At 38.2% G+C, this 14,999-nt stretch overlaps 1 pseudogene; it reads right to left on the bottom strand.

Moving 5' to 3' along the window:
* LOC109228326 lies at nucleotides 973-1,277 on the bottom strand (annotated as a pseudogene).

Here is a 14,999-nt window from a genome sequence, read left to right as displayed (position 1 = left end):
GGAGAATTTCGTGGGGAAGGGCCAGGGGTTCCATCACCTTGCAAATTCTCCTGGAGTTGACGGTCTCTTTGATTGTTGTTGTCGTTGACATTTGACATGATTGATTTGACAAAAAGGTTAATTTAGGAAGGAATAGATTATCAGATTCCCGGTTACGGAACCAATTTGTTTAACCAAAAATTGGGATTTCGGTCAAAGCTTTATTTTAGAAGAACTCAGGTTACTGATAATCAAGTAGAAATAAGAATAATTGATAGAAAAAACGCAGAATAGGAAGCAAAGTAAATCAATATATTTCAATAGTATTCCGTATGTTTACAAATGTTCAGTCTTCACCTTTTTATAGCTATCTCTAAGTAATACGTTTTTTTCTTCCCATAATGGAGTCATTATGGATAATTAATGGTATTTAATATAGCGTTATAATTGGTAATCATAACTGATTTCATACAGATTACATAATGTTTTCCGTAATTAATGCCTATTAATTACCAATAATACGTATCTATACTCTTTTTGCTATTAAGGTTCACTCTTCTGATGCGATTCCTGAATATTAAGAGGTTCGAGCACCTATCCATTCTGATTTCCTTGAATCTCTGCCCGTGCCTATTGAAGCTCGTGCCTCCTCAACTATTCTTTGCCATATGTCGCTCTTTGACCAGTCTACGTGTCATGACATGTCACCTTATAATTAATTCTATATATGGACTTAATTTTTCCCAAATACAATATATACTTAATTAGGAACGTCGCTTACATAAACGTTAATTAATGCAATACAATCTAACAAGAATTATATAAAATCTAAAGTATATTACAAGAATCGGATTTGCCTCTATTTAATGCAATCTAAATAGCTTCTAAATATGACCTTATTTTGTTTGAACAACTAAATTGATGAGATCGTAATTTATTTAAGTTTTGTTAGTACATGTCACTTTCTTTCTTCTTCTTTTTTTCTGAAAGATATTCATTAGAGTTTTCCAAGAAAATACATCGATATTGAGCATATTGGTTTATAATCCTGCCACAGATTCCCCAGCACATCTAATGGTCATGACCATGGCCATGGCCGTCCCAGGGATGCCTCTAACCCAACACTACAGGACCATCTTGCTTGGCCCGGTAGAGAACCCAAAACCACATGACAGCACACAATCCCTTTCCGGTGACACTGTGCCAACGCTTAGGCTGATGAATAGTAATTCCTTTGTAGGTCACGCCATGTCCGTGTCCACCTCCCATCTCTCTTCCTTTCTCGAAAATGCTTCAGTTTTCGCAGTGGCTAGTACATATCACTTAAAAGACAAATTCATGTAATTCAGCTTTATCTTGCATAAACTGAGAGCTTCATCGCTATTGTCATTGATTTCTCAAACAAACAGAAATATACCAAAATCCATTCAATTTAAGATTCTCTGCTAATAAAGAATATTTTCTAATTTGTAAATTTTTTTACAATATATATATATATATATATATATATATATATATATATATAATTGACACCTTTTCAAATGTCCTTAGTTGGTACAGTTAGTACTATTTCTGACATAAAAGTCAGAAAAGTAAACGGAGTACGTAGTTTTCATCAAATAACTAGTCCAAAAAAAGCTTGTATAAGGAAGGAAATGAACAGCTGTCGTTGATATGACTTTAGTGGTCTGGCTAGCAAGAAATTTTCCAAGGTATGTAGTGAGAGAATGTTTGACTTCTCTCTAGAAAACATTAAAGAAGAACCCTAGTTTTCCTTCTCAACGTACCTACAGTAACATACCATCTATTGCAATACCAAAAGCCCATGCTTGACAAATAGAACTTAGAACAACAACACAATGCAACAATCACACAAGCACCCATCGAGAACGACACAGATATGGAACACCTTGAGGAAAACAACACGAATCCACAGAGCTCACACCAGCATTTGAGCTCCCAAGCAACGGGTGATCAGCAAAACCCCCCGGAACAAAGTGATAACAAACAAGACCAAAAAGCTACCTTCTTAACCAAACTGCAAGAAAACATAGAAACCATTCAAACAAAAAACCAAATAGCAGTGCAGAAATCAATCCTAGGCTTTGACACTTCGGACGAAACTGAAAACATCTTTGACTCGGACAATTTCATACCCATTACTTCGGAGGATAAGGAAAGAATATACAGAAATTGGGAAAACTCTCTAATAATAAAAGTTTTCGGCAGACGAGTAACTTACCAATTCCTACAACAAAAAATACCTACTATATGGAGACCTACTGAGCACCTAACACTGATTGACCTTGGGCATGATTACAATCTCATAAAATTCACTAGACCGGAAAATTACGACAAGGCACTACAAGGGGGACCTTGGTTCATCCGAAACCAATTCCTCACAGTAAGGAAATGGGAGCCCAGGTTCATCGCCTCAGCAGCGTCACTAACCTTCTCCGCTGTCTGGGCTAGATTACTAGAGCTCCCAACGGAGTCCTATGACTATGAGATCCTCCACAAGATAGGAAACAAACTAGGCAAACTTCTTAGGGTCGATGCCTGCACATCCTCAACCACTAGAGGTAAATATGCAAGGGTATGCATTCTAACACCCGTTGAGAAGCCCCTAAAAACACACATCATCATAGGAAATCACTGCCAAAAAATAGTTTACGAAGGATTCAACCTTCTATGCGAATCATTTGGACGGCTGGGCTATAATTCAAACAACTGCCCTAATGCAGCGCCTACTACTGAACCAAACACTGTCATCAACAATGGAAAGACCATGGAAATTGATACCCCAACCACAGAGATTGACCACTGGACCATTGTGACATACCAAAAAAAATCAAAAAAAACTCAGGCCATGGCTAATGCCAACCTGAACGACGCATCTGTATTGAACAAGCTGGGCTCAAACGGCAGTTCAAGGTTCCCAACCGATGAAGCAAAACATGGTAATACCACACAAGGACAAAACCAGAAACAAGCTCTCAAAAGAAACCCAATGCTTAACACAGTGGTCACTACCTAAGCCCCTAATCAAAAAAGAAGCATTGACCAGCACACTGAAACCCTAGGCAGCCCTAGCTGCTATTCCATCGACCAAATCCCTGAAACCCTAGGTAACCCTAGCTGCTACACCAACCCAACAAACCCCTCGTACAAAAGTACACTGGACAACACTTATTCCCCTCAATTGTCAAACAACCCCCTAATGCAATTAATGCCCTAATTCACTACCCAAGAACCCACATCTTCTGAAACCAAAAAGGACAAAGACTCAATCAAAAAACCCAGCGAACAATCACCACAAAACCTAGAGACAGTACCAAAACCTAACGATCAAACTTTAAACTCAACAAAAATGAACAACTCAATGGATATTGACCATCCCTCACCTTAGGCAAAGCCCCATCAGCACTAATTGGTGATTATAACCCCCCTAAACCAAAGCTTCACACCCCCAAAAAAGTAGACATCGCCTCACATGATTTCTTGTCAAAGATCATCCCAACAAAAACCATTGAAGCAATCATCTCGAACCAAAAAGTTGAAACTAGCAAAGTCCCATCAACCATGTACATCACTCCCATGTACCACAAATTGAACCCTATTTCTAACAACTCCAACGAGCACCCATCACCCAAAGCTACAATCTCCAATCTGCTTAAGAACAACAAACAACAACATGGCCAGGTTTCACTCCACCAACTACCAACGAAGACACCACAGAAACAGAAGGAATGTTTGGATGAGGCAACAGCAAAGAACAACCCTCCATGCACCATACCCACCCATGAACCCACCCGAGCCAATAATCTACATAACACCACCACTACCAATGAACCATGTTCCACAGTCATGGCTGGAGTACGGGATGACAGGCTTCTCTCTAAACATGAATCTGCAGCTGGAGGGTCAAGACATCACAATCCAACTAGAGAATCCGAGCTACCTTGCTCAGATAGTGATGGAGGGTTTGAGGATAGGGCTAGACAACATAGCAAAACACCCTTGGTTGGCCATTTTCAACAACCAGATGCCCCCCCAACCACCCCACCTTGGGGATCCATCCATCACCATGGAGCAGACAACCAAGGCCAACCTCTTCTGCCCCAATAGGTCTGAGCATGCAACACCCTTTATTTCAAGAAACTATCCCCCCAATCCAAACACACATTCATCAACACCAGGCAGCACACCATGTCAACAATCCCAGCAATCCAACACTGAACACAAACCAAACTCAAGCAACGGCAACCCAAACCCTAGCTACAGCAGCAACATCAAACAGTACCCCTACACTTGTCCAAACACAGACGGAAGAGGGGGAAGACGAGGAAGGATCATTGACAGCAAGACGAGTGGAGTACGGCATGATAAGGGACCCAAAGACGCTGGTGTTCAAGGAAAAAAGAGAAAAGGTACATCTTACGTTGCCCACAAGACTTGAGGAAATTCTCTATCAATATACGAGTTCTCCAAAGCCCTCCGGCAATCTACAAGTACGGGGCAGTGATAATCCCAACTTTGTACGAGCATCACTGGACGAACCAAGACAACAGGTCATGGGGGAGCTCACCCAAAGCAAACCCACGGCAGGCACAGGTGGAGACACCCCAAACCCTAAATAGATCAATGAGTGTCATAATTTGGAATTGCAGGGGAGCGGGTAATGATGAATTCAGAAGGATCTTTAGATCAATATTAGATTACAACAGACCTTTTCTGGTAGCCTTATTGGAAACAAAGTTAGCGGACCACCAAGCTACTGTTGAGGACTTTGGTTTCACAAAAATGACCCAAGTCATAGCTCAAGGCAACTCGTGAGGAATGGTTATGATGTGCAATGAAGCAGAGGTAACAGTTGATCAAGTTGCTAGCACTGACCAGGAAATCCACGCCATGGTAAAGGTAAAAGATTCTCCATACCAATGGCTTTTATCAGTTATTTATGCTAGCTGTTTATTAGATGAACAAAATATCCTGTGGAATAACCTAAAAATTATAGCAAACTCCTTTAAGGGCCCCCGGCTAGTCACGGGAGACTTTAATGAAGTGACAGGGGCAAATGAAAAATTTTGTGGATTACCCGTTAACAACAGTAGGGTTTTCAATTTTATCAACTGTATTGACTACTGTGGGCTCCTAGACCTAGGGTTTAAGGGTACTAAGTACACTTGGTCAAATAAATGGAAAAAGTCTAAATTAATAATAATGGAAAGGTTGGATAGATACATGGCCAACCCAAACTGGATCAATCTCTACCCAGAAGCCCAAGTAACCCACCTAACCAGGATCTACTCGGACCACTACCCAATTAAACTAGACTTAAATAAAATTACGCCCCGCAAAAATAAAGTCTTTAGAATAGAATCAATGTGGCTATCCCATCCTTCTTTTAAACATCTAGTAGAAGACAATTGGAATAGCCATGACTCTCTTCTAATGGCTATTGAAAATTTCACAAAAGATGTTAAAAACTGGAACATTAATACCTTTGGAAATATTTTCCATAAAAAAAATGTCACCATAGCCAGGCTCAGATTCAAAAATCTCCTAAATATATTACGAGTCAATTCCTAAGAGACCTGGAATCCACTATAACAGAAGACCTTAATGGACTTCTAAAACTAGAAGGGGACTTCTGGAAGCTCAAATCAAGAATACAATGGCTAAATGAGGGTGACGCAAACACAAAATTCTTTCACATTACCACAATGCAACGTAGAAGAAAAAATAGAATCCTTAGCCTAAGAGATGAGGGAGGTAACTCGCTTTACGACCAAAAAGAGATCATCCCTTTAATCACTGATTTTTTTTAAAATCTCTTTACCGCTAGCTAGGTTCTCTCCCCTCTAAATCAAACGCCAATGTCCTACTATGCTACTCTTGATAGCATGGACCAACCTGCCCTAAGCTTGGAACCTACTATCCAGGAAATTAAACAAGCAATTTTTTCTTGTAAGCCTTATAAAGCTCCAGGACCAGATGGTCTCCACCCGTTCTTCTACCAAAAGTTGTGGAATGAAACGAAAAACTCCTTAATCAATTTCTGTAAGGATTCTTTTAGAAATAAAAAGATGGTGGAGGAAATGAACAAAACTTACATTTGTTTAATTCCAAAATATCAGAATCCCGAAACTATAAAACAATTTAGACCTATAAGCCTCTGTAACACTGCCTACAAAACCATTACAAAAATTATAGTTAACAGAATCAAACCACTCCTCCCAAAGGTCATACATCCCACCCAAATAAGCTTCCTAAAAGGGAGAAGGGTCTCTGATAATGCCATCATTGTGGACGAAGTAATGACCTACTTTAAGAGAACTAAAGGAAAGAAAGGAAAAATGTTAATAAAAATAGATCTGGAAAAAGCCTTCGACAAAATAGAATGGTCTTTCGTAAGGTTCTCACTAACCTCCTTAAATTTCCCCAAAGACCTAATAGACCTAATAATGTCTTGTATCTCTACCACTTCAACCTCCATCCTGATAAACGGGTCTAGCACAGATTTTTTTTAGATTCACAAGGGGGATTAGGCAAGGAGACCCCCTATCCCCCTTCATGTTCATAATCTGCATGGAAATGCTGTCTAGGCTTATCCATCACGAAATTGACTGCTGCAATTGGACCCCCATAAAAATATCTAACAAGGGACCACAGTTATCTCACCTGTTCTTTGCAGATGATCTAATCTTAATGGCAAAAGCCAACCAAAAAAGTTGCAACTCAATAATAGACACCCTTAATAAATTCTGCAACTATTCAGGTCAATCCATTAATTTCCAAAAGTCAAGAGTTATCTTCTCCAAAAACACCTCCTCCAGAAACAAGGAATGTATCAGCCAATGTTTATCCATGAGATCCTCAAATGAAGTAGGGAAATACCTGGGATTTCCAATCCTGAACTCAAATCCATCCAAAAAATATTTCCAACATATCGTTGATCGCCTCAACAGTAGGCTACAGAGTTGGAAAATAAACCTCCTGACTATAGCAGGAAGAACTACCCTAATGAAATCAACCCTAGCAGCAATCCCTAATCATGTCATGCAAATTTACAGCCTCCTAAAAGCTACCCTTAAAAATATCGACACCATCCAAAGAAATTTCTTGTGGGGGAGAACTTCTGGAAAAAAAATGTCATCTTATCAATTGGAACACAGTGACTAGGGATAAGAAGGAAGGAGGCCTGGGGCTATACAAAGCCTAATGGAAAAACCAATCCTTCAATGCAACCCTGGCATGGAGATTTGCAAGGGAAAAACAATCTCTATGGTAAAAGTCCTACAGAGTAGATATAGCATCAACAAGGCCTCCCCAGATGGAATTACCTGGGAAAAAAAGGAAGAACCCACACCTGGAAAAATATTTATATTGGAGGAGAAATCTGTGAAAAAGGCATCCATTGGGAAGTAGGTAATGGGGAATCCATAAACCTATGGCATGATGCATGGATCATGGACTCAGGCCCCCTACGATCCCTCATACAGGGGCCCCTACCACTCAATGAAAAAAAATCTCCTCCTAAGTTCCATCCTAGAAGAGGGATATTTCAACATCAATAACCTATCCTTCGAGTTACCAGAAAACATTCGCAAAAAAGTTTTTAGCACGTATGTAAAACAAAGCGAGCCGACAGTCGACAAATTTACTTGGGAAGAAGGACCTAATGGGTCTTTCTCTACAAAGGTGTCACGACCCTAAACCCAAACCCGGTCGTGATGGCGCCTCTCGTGAAGACAAGGCCAGCCGACACACTTCCAATTATCTTCAAGCAGTTAAAATAATAAATACCAAGTCTTTAATATAAATGAAATCCCAAAAATAACAGTATAAGTTGCGGAAATAAAATAAACCAACACAGCCCTACGTCGGGGTGTCACTAGTCATGAGCATCTACTAAGGTCCGAATACAACTAGAGTCAAAAATGTACTAAATACGTGTCTATTGAAATCGAGAGGGAGAAAAGCATGCTGCGAACGTCGGGCAGCTACTTTGCTAAACTCCGATGACTCTGCCTCTGAGCAACCAATAACCGCTACCGGGTTCAGAAATACCTGAATCTGCACACAAGGTGCAGGGAGTAAAGTGAGTACTTCCAACTCAGTGAGTAATAAAAATAAATGAAGACTGAGTAATATAAAGCCAGGTAAAGCACAACATTAAGCTACAAGAGGCATAACAAATCAGTAAATATAATCAAGCAGTGTAATCTCATAAACCTCTCTTAAACAGCTAAACAATATACAAAAAAAAAAACAACTAAAAGAGTAAACACATAATAACTGCCTCTTGGGCACAGTAACAATAGAATCAGCCCCTCGGGCTATATCACAGAACAATACCAGCCCCTCAGGCTATATATCGCAGAACAATACCAGCCCCTCGGGCTATATCTCAAATCACAATGGGTACCCGCGCTCACTGGGGGTGTACAGACTCCGGGAGGGGCCCCTTACGGCCCAAGCGCATAATCAATCCATCTCGTAGCATCGTAAACAGACTCTCGGCCTCATATAAATCTCAAGCCACCTCGTGGCATACAAATCTCAGGCCCTCGTCCTCATTATCATATCTCAAGCCACCTTGTGGCGTACAAATCTCAGGCCCTCGATCTCATTATCATAACCAGTGTATCACTGCTGTGGCATGCAGCCCGACCCAAAAGTATCCTCACAATACAGGCCCTCGGCCTTACTCAGTCAGAATCTCATAAGCCCCTCGGGCCACAGTAAAATATGAAGCTCAGCTCAAATACTTTGAAAAATATCATTTAATGTGCTTAAAACATAATAATATAGCTGAGTCTTTAAAATAGTAAAATATAGTATGACTGAGCCCCATTATGAAATCAATCAGTGAGGAAAATATCATTTAAAAATTCCTTAAGGGTTCAAACAGCTGGCACGAAGCCCACATATGGCATTTAGCCCAAAATACAATAATATTAAACAATTAACTATTAAATACGCAGTAAAATAATCATTCGGGATGGACTAAGTCACAATCCCCAACGGTGCTCTACCCCACGCTCGTCATCTAGCGTGTAAGTCACCTCAACATAGCCGTACGCTGTGAAATTCCGGGGTTTCATACCCCCAAAACAGCATTTAAAATTATTACTCACCTCGAACTAGCCCGAAAAGCTACTCTGCAACACGCTTGCCCCTCGAATCAACTTCCGAGTGCTCCAAATCCACCAAGTTCAGATTTTTATCATCAAATTATGCTAAACGAATGAATTCCAATTGAAAAATATCGAATTTAAGCAGAAAACCCGAAATCAGTCAAAACCCGTCCCCGGGCCCGCATCCCGGAACTGGAAAAACTTTATGCCAACATGTTCTTCATCATCTCACGAGTCCGTACATATAAAGAACTCGAAAATCGGGGTTCGTTTGACCCCTCAAATCATCCCTAGAAGGTCTCATAATCTCAAGCCCTAACTCCACCTTTTTCTACTGATTTTCATGAATTAAACACTGATATTTTGTTCCTTAATCACAAATAATCAAGTTTTAGGGTCCACAATACTTACCTCAATGAAGAACAATGATTTCCACTCTTCAAAAGTCGCCTCAAAGCTCTTTTCCCGTTCAAAATGAAGAAACCCTCTAAAAATCGCGAAGGAGGAATTAATATATTATGACCCAGGCATTTCCGCATCTGTGGTACCACATATGCGATGCTTCCTCCGCTTCTGCGGAAATCACTTACTGGCCAAAAATCGCATCTGCGACCACATCCCCGCATCTGCAACATTGTAGATGCTGCCCCTCTAACCGCTTCTGCGGTTTCTGCCCATCAGGCCTATTTCGCTTATGCGACTAACCAACCGCACATGCGGCGCCACACCTGCGGTCCCCAATCCGCAGGTGCGTAAATACCAGAAGCAGCAATTCAACAGCTGCAACTAAAATCGAAACTTCTCCGTTAACCATCCGAAATCACCCCGAGGCCCCGGGGACCTCAACCAAAAGCACAAACATATTCTAATACCTTATTCAAACTTGTTCTAATCATCAAAACACCTCAAGCAACATCAAATCACCCAAAACACATCGGATTCAAGCCAAACTTTCTAAAATCTTCCGAATTTCACTTTTGATCAAAAATCCAACCAAACCACGTCCGAATGACCTGAAATTTTGCACACACATCCCAAATGACATAAGGAAGCTACTGCAACTTCCGGAATTTCATTCCGACCCCTATATCAAAATCTCACCAATCAACCGGAAAATGCCAAAAACTAACTTTCGCCAATTCAAGCCTAATTCTACACCGGACCTCCAAAACACATTCCGATCACGCTCCTAAGTCCCAAATCACCTAACTGAGCTAACCAAATCATAAAAATTTTGATCCGAGATCATATACAAGCAAGTCAAATATTGGTCAAACCTTTCGAATTTCAAGCTTCAAACTGGGAGTTGTTCTTCCAAATTCATTCTGATTACCCTGAAAACTAAAATCAACGATTTACATGAGTCATTATAATCACACGGGGCAAGTCATGCCCGGGAACTGACGAACAAAGTGTAAAATCTCAAAACGACCGTTCGGGTCGTTACATCCTCCCCCACTTAAACATACGTTCGTCCTCGAACGTGCCCAGAGTTGTTCCAAAAGCCAACCACTCGCTGAATAGCCTTACCATGCATATACCCGGGGCTGATCCCACGTCACCCTAACTCATATAGGTCCGATAACACATGGAAACTGAAATTTCACAATCCAATCTAGCCCATAAACCATAGAACCGCATTTCCACTTCTGAAACCATCAAGGCGATCAGAATAAGCCCGAACAAGTTGTAATAACCCATACCTACAACCTCAGGTGCAATTACATGACGTACCATATAACTCAAACGCTTGCAGCGATAACTTCTAATCACAACAGCTGCACATAACAACCGAATACCGATAGAAAATCTCTTATCAACTAAGGCCTCATTCCAACACTTTCATGCACTGCCAATGATAAATGAAACACGCAATAAACCATAACCATTTCTCAGATCAACCATTCATGAAGCCACTTCTCCTTTGGCAAGGACCATAGCAAATTTCTGAGCCGAACATCAACATTATCCTTCCAACATACTGAAATCGAATCCGTTTGTATTCATTTTAGATCCCGACGATCTCATCTAATCCAACCCAACTACTCTAGTGACATGACACATCAATACAATCTAAAGCCACAACTCGTGCAACCCGCGCACCAATAAGAAACAATCCGAACGTATTCAAATCATGAAAGTGACTCAAATGAAAGAGCTATACCGCAAGCTCACCAGTACCACCACACACAACGTTGAGAACCCGTCACACATCGTAGGAACAGAACACACGAATCTAACCCGAAGGATCATACCTCCACATAACTTCGCTGAAATGCGCGACTCCATTCAAACACTGGTCCACATGAAACACCTCAAGTCACAATGCTCAAAATAGACAACCACGCGCAATTTGATGTCTGGAACCAAAGCAAAATCATCATACCCATGGTGAAGCAATGACCTAACGCCACACAAACCCGAAAGGACACAATCGATACACCATCCTCCGAGCAATACCCAATACTCTTCCCGCTCGAATTCCATTGAGAGACCCTAATAAAACCGCACCACATGTGCCTATAACCAACCAATCATAACGCCTCGCATTACGGAAAGATAACTCATAGATCTCCCAGATCACTAACAAGCTCAATAACAATCGAATCAACACATCCCTCAACAATACAACTCGGAGTCAACCACCAAAATGCCATAATAGATAAATAAATAATTTAGAAGTAACTGTAATTAATATCAATATTTATTTTTTTTAATTTCAACAATTAGTATGATTCCATTTGTAGCCAGGTTATAGTACAACTCTTATTAAGCTGGATTTTTACGCGCGAATATGTTTGAAATTGCAATTTACAAGAAAAATCATAAATGTCGTCCCCCCTCACATCGACTAATATATAATATTCATCCTCGAATGAGGAAAGCTGATGAGTCAAATAAATTTAAACTATCAAGATTCATGTTAAAGATTACAAAGTTGGAAATTGAATCGTTAACAATTGAATGTATATAGAGATAACAACTTTTTAAGGTATTTAAATGTTGACTGGCAAATAAAGAATTTTTTTAATAATTTACCCATTCTATGATGTTTGGTTTCTAACTAAAATTATGTTCTTGGAAGGTTTTTTAAGTTTGAACGGTTTGGTCTAATTTTAGATTCTGATCAAATCAGAGGTAAATCTATGCAAATATAGAAAGTTAATTACAAGATCCCATATTTTATCTTGTAACAACCTCTCACACCAACTATAAAAAACCTTCTTTTGTTCCCTTGTTTTTCCATCCCTCAATTGCATTCTCTATTCCTCTCTATATATTTCTTCTATTATGAATGTTATATTTCAGCTTTCTTTTATGTCCCACAAAATGCCCAAACCTTGATCGTTCTGGCATATATCATATGAGCAGGGTATATTTGGTAATTATCTTTTTTATGATCGGTATTTTAACCAAATTTTTTGAGCACATACATCTTATACGAGAACATTAAGTAAGTTGATAATCTATATTGGACTTCAGGTGATACTTTTTTTCCCCTTGAGAACCTAAGTAGTAATTTGCCGGCCTGTTGGACATCAGGCTTCTCCTTTTGTTTTTGGTTATCCTAAGATCTCAAGAAAATTGGCACCAACAAGTTGGTACAGTGATCTCGGGGTTTCCGTTTGTTTATCTTTTCTTAAAAGGAAAACTTACGTCAAACGCAATATCTATAAATCACTGCACCAACTCTGTGGTACAAATTTTAAGGAGATTTAGAAAAAATAAAAACAAATGGAAAACCCGATGTCCGACAGGTCAGGCGCATATTACAACTCTAGGTTCTCTAGGGAAAAAAAGAAGAATTATTATCTGAAGTTCAAGTAGAGGTTATCACTTACTTTATGTTTGTGTATGATGTATGTGTTTAAATTAATTGGTTAAACTATCGGTTAAGGTGCATTGAAGAAGGTGCCCTCAAGTTTATTGCTTAATTACACGTTTACTCTATTCCAATTGTAATTATCTTATTTTAGTCCCTGTCGTTTAGTTAGACTGATGAGATTAGCAATATTATCGCACAAGCTCCTTGCTAGTTTTTCACTCCTCTCATATTTTCTGATTGTAGTTACAGAGATTTTAATATGGATGCCATACAATAATTTCAGAGCAGTGGAAACTATTAATCTTCAAATCCTTCTTTGGGACCATTGAACATTGAATCAAAATGAAACTGTTTCAAAGTAATACATCAATTCAATTGTGAAGATAGCAAAACCACCCGAAGATTAAGAAATTTTACAAAAGTACCCAAAGCAGCTCAATAAATAAAAATGAAATCAAACCCAAAAATGTAGGGTTTTGATTTTTTGACAGGCAAGATCAACACAAAAATAACCCTCGACTTTTGATACTCCAATCGTATTGCAGTAGTCATAATCTCAAGTTTGAGTTCATTAGAAGTTACTATCAAAAGCCTTTCTTCTTCAAGTACTCAATAATAGATCTTTTTCCTTTCTTTTTAGTTAATCAAAACATTCTTGCTTGTGAAGATGCTAAGCAAATCCGTTGCTGTATATTAAAAAGTTACACTTATCATTTATACAAGCAAGAGGGAGATGAGGAATTACCTCGTCAATATAAATCAAAGAATGGTGTCACCTAATTCATTCAAAATTCTGTCAGATAAACATTAAGAGGATTAGTTTCTCTTTTCTAGATGTTAAATCAGAATGACGGAGAAAATATCTTATCAAACGATCGAAAGCTTTTCTTAATCATGGAAGTTCATTTGGTTGAATAAAATTTGAGGAGACAACTGCTAAATATGATTATGTTAACAGAAAAACTAGAATTATTCTTATTATTCTTTGAACACAAGAAACCTTCAACAAAGGAAGAAAAAAACTTGAGATGGGACAAATGGTAAACATGATTAGGCTCTGTGAGATCATATATTTTATGGCATCCTTGGGACATAGACATCACTCAAGAATGAAGCAAGAGCCTATAAAAGAATGAAACAAAATTTTTATATGAGTTCAAGGCAAAGATATATATACTTAATTAGGAACGTCGCTAACATAAACGTTAATTAATGCAATACAATCTAACAAGAATTAGACAAAATCTAAAGTATATTACAAGAATCGGATTTGCCTTTATTTAATTCAATTTAAATAGCTCTTAGATATGACCTTATTTTGTTTGAACAACTAAATCTATGAGAGCATAATTTATTTAAGTTTTGTTAGTACATGTCACTTAAAAGATAAATTCATATAATTCAGCTTTATCTTGCTTAAACCGAGAGGTTCATTGCTATTGTCATTGATTTCGCTTCCAAACAGAGCAAATATACCAAAATCCATTCAATTTAAGATTCTCTGCTAACAAAAAAATTTCTAATTTGTAACTTTTAAAATATACCAAAATCCATTCAATTTAAAATATTGACGAACTTGAATTCCATTGACGATCCAAATCTTCATGAATTTTTGCGACAAGAACAAAAACGAATAATCGATAAAAGAAGTCAACAATTTCAACAACCACAAGCACAACAATCTTCTACCCCGTTCTCTCAATATTTTGGTAATTTTGGTGCACCTGAAAATGACATAGGGAATTACTAAACTTATGTTTTATGTTTTTAATGTAATTTCAATTGTAATGTATCCTCCTTTTATGTACTTTAATTATAATATATTTTTATTTTATGTATTGTTAATTTTCTTTTTTAAATTTTAATTTTCACTTTTCAATTTTAGCAACATTAGATATCTTATATTTGCATTTAAATAATGGTTATATTTCTTTTTATACAATTATAACAATAATAAAATTAACTTATAATTTTATATACATATAATATATACAAAAATTAATATATGAAAAAATAGGATATAAAATTAAAATTATAAAGATCTTAATATA

The sequence above is a fragment of the Nicotiana attenuata genome, chromosome 6 (assembly GCF_001879085.1).
Source record: "Nicotiana attenuata strain UT chromosome 6, NIATTr2, whole genome shotgun sequence".
Classification (NCBI taxonomy): domain Eukaryota; kingdom Viridiplantae; phylum Streptophyta; class Magnoliopsida; order Solanales; family Solanaceae; genus Nicotiana; species Nicotiana attenuata.
Note: the sequence above shows the minus strand (reverse complement) of the source record. Positions and strands in the feature narration are given on the sequence as shown.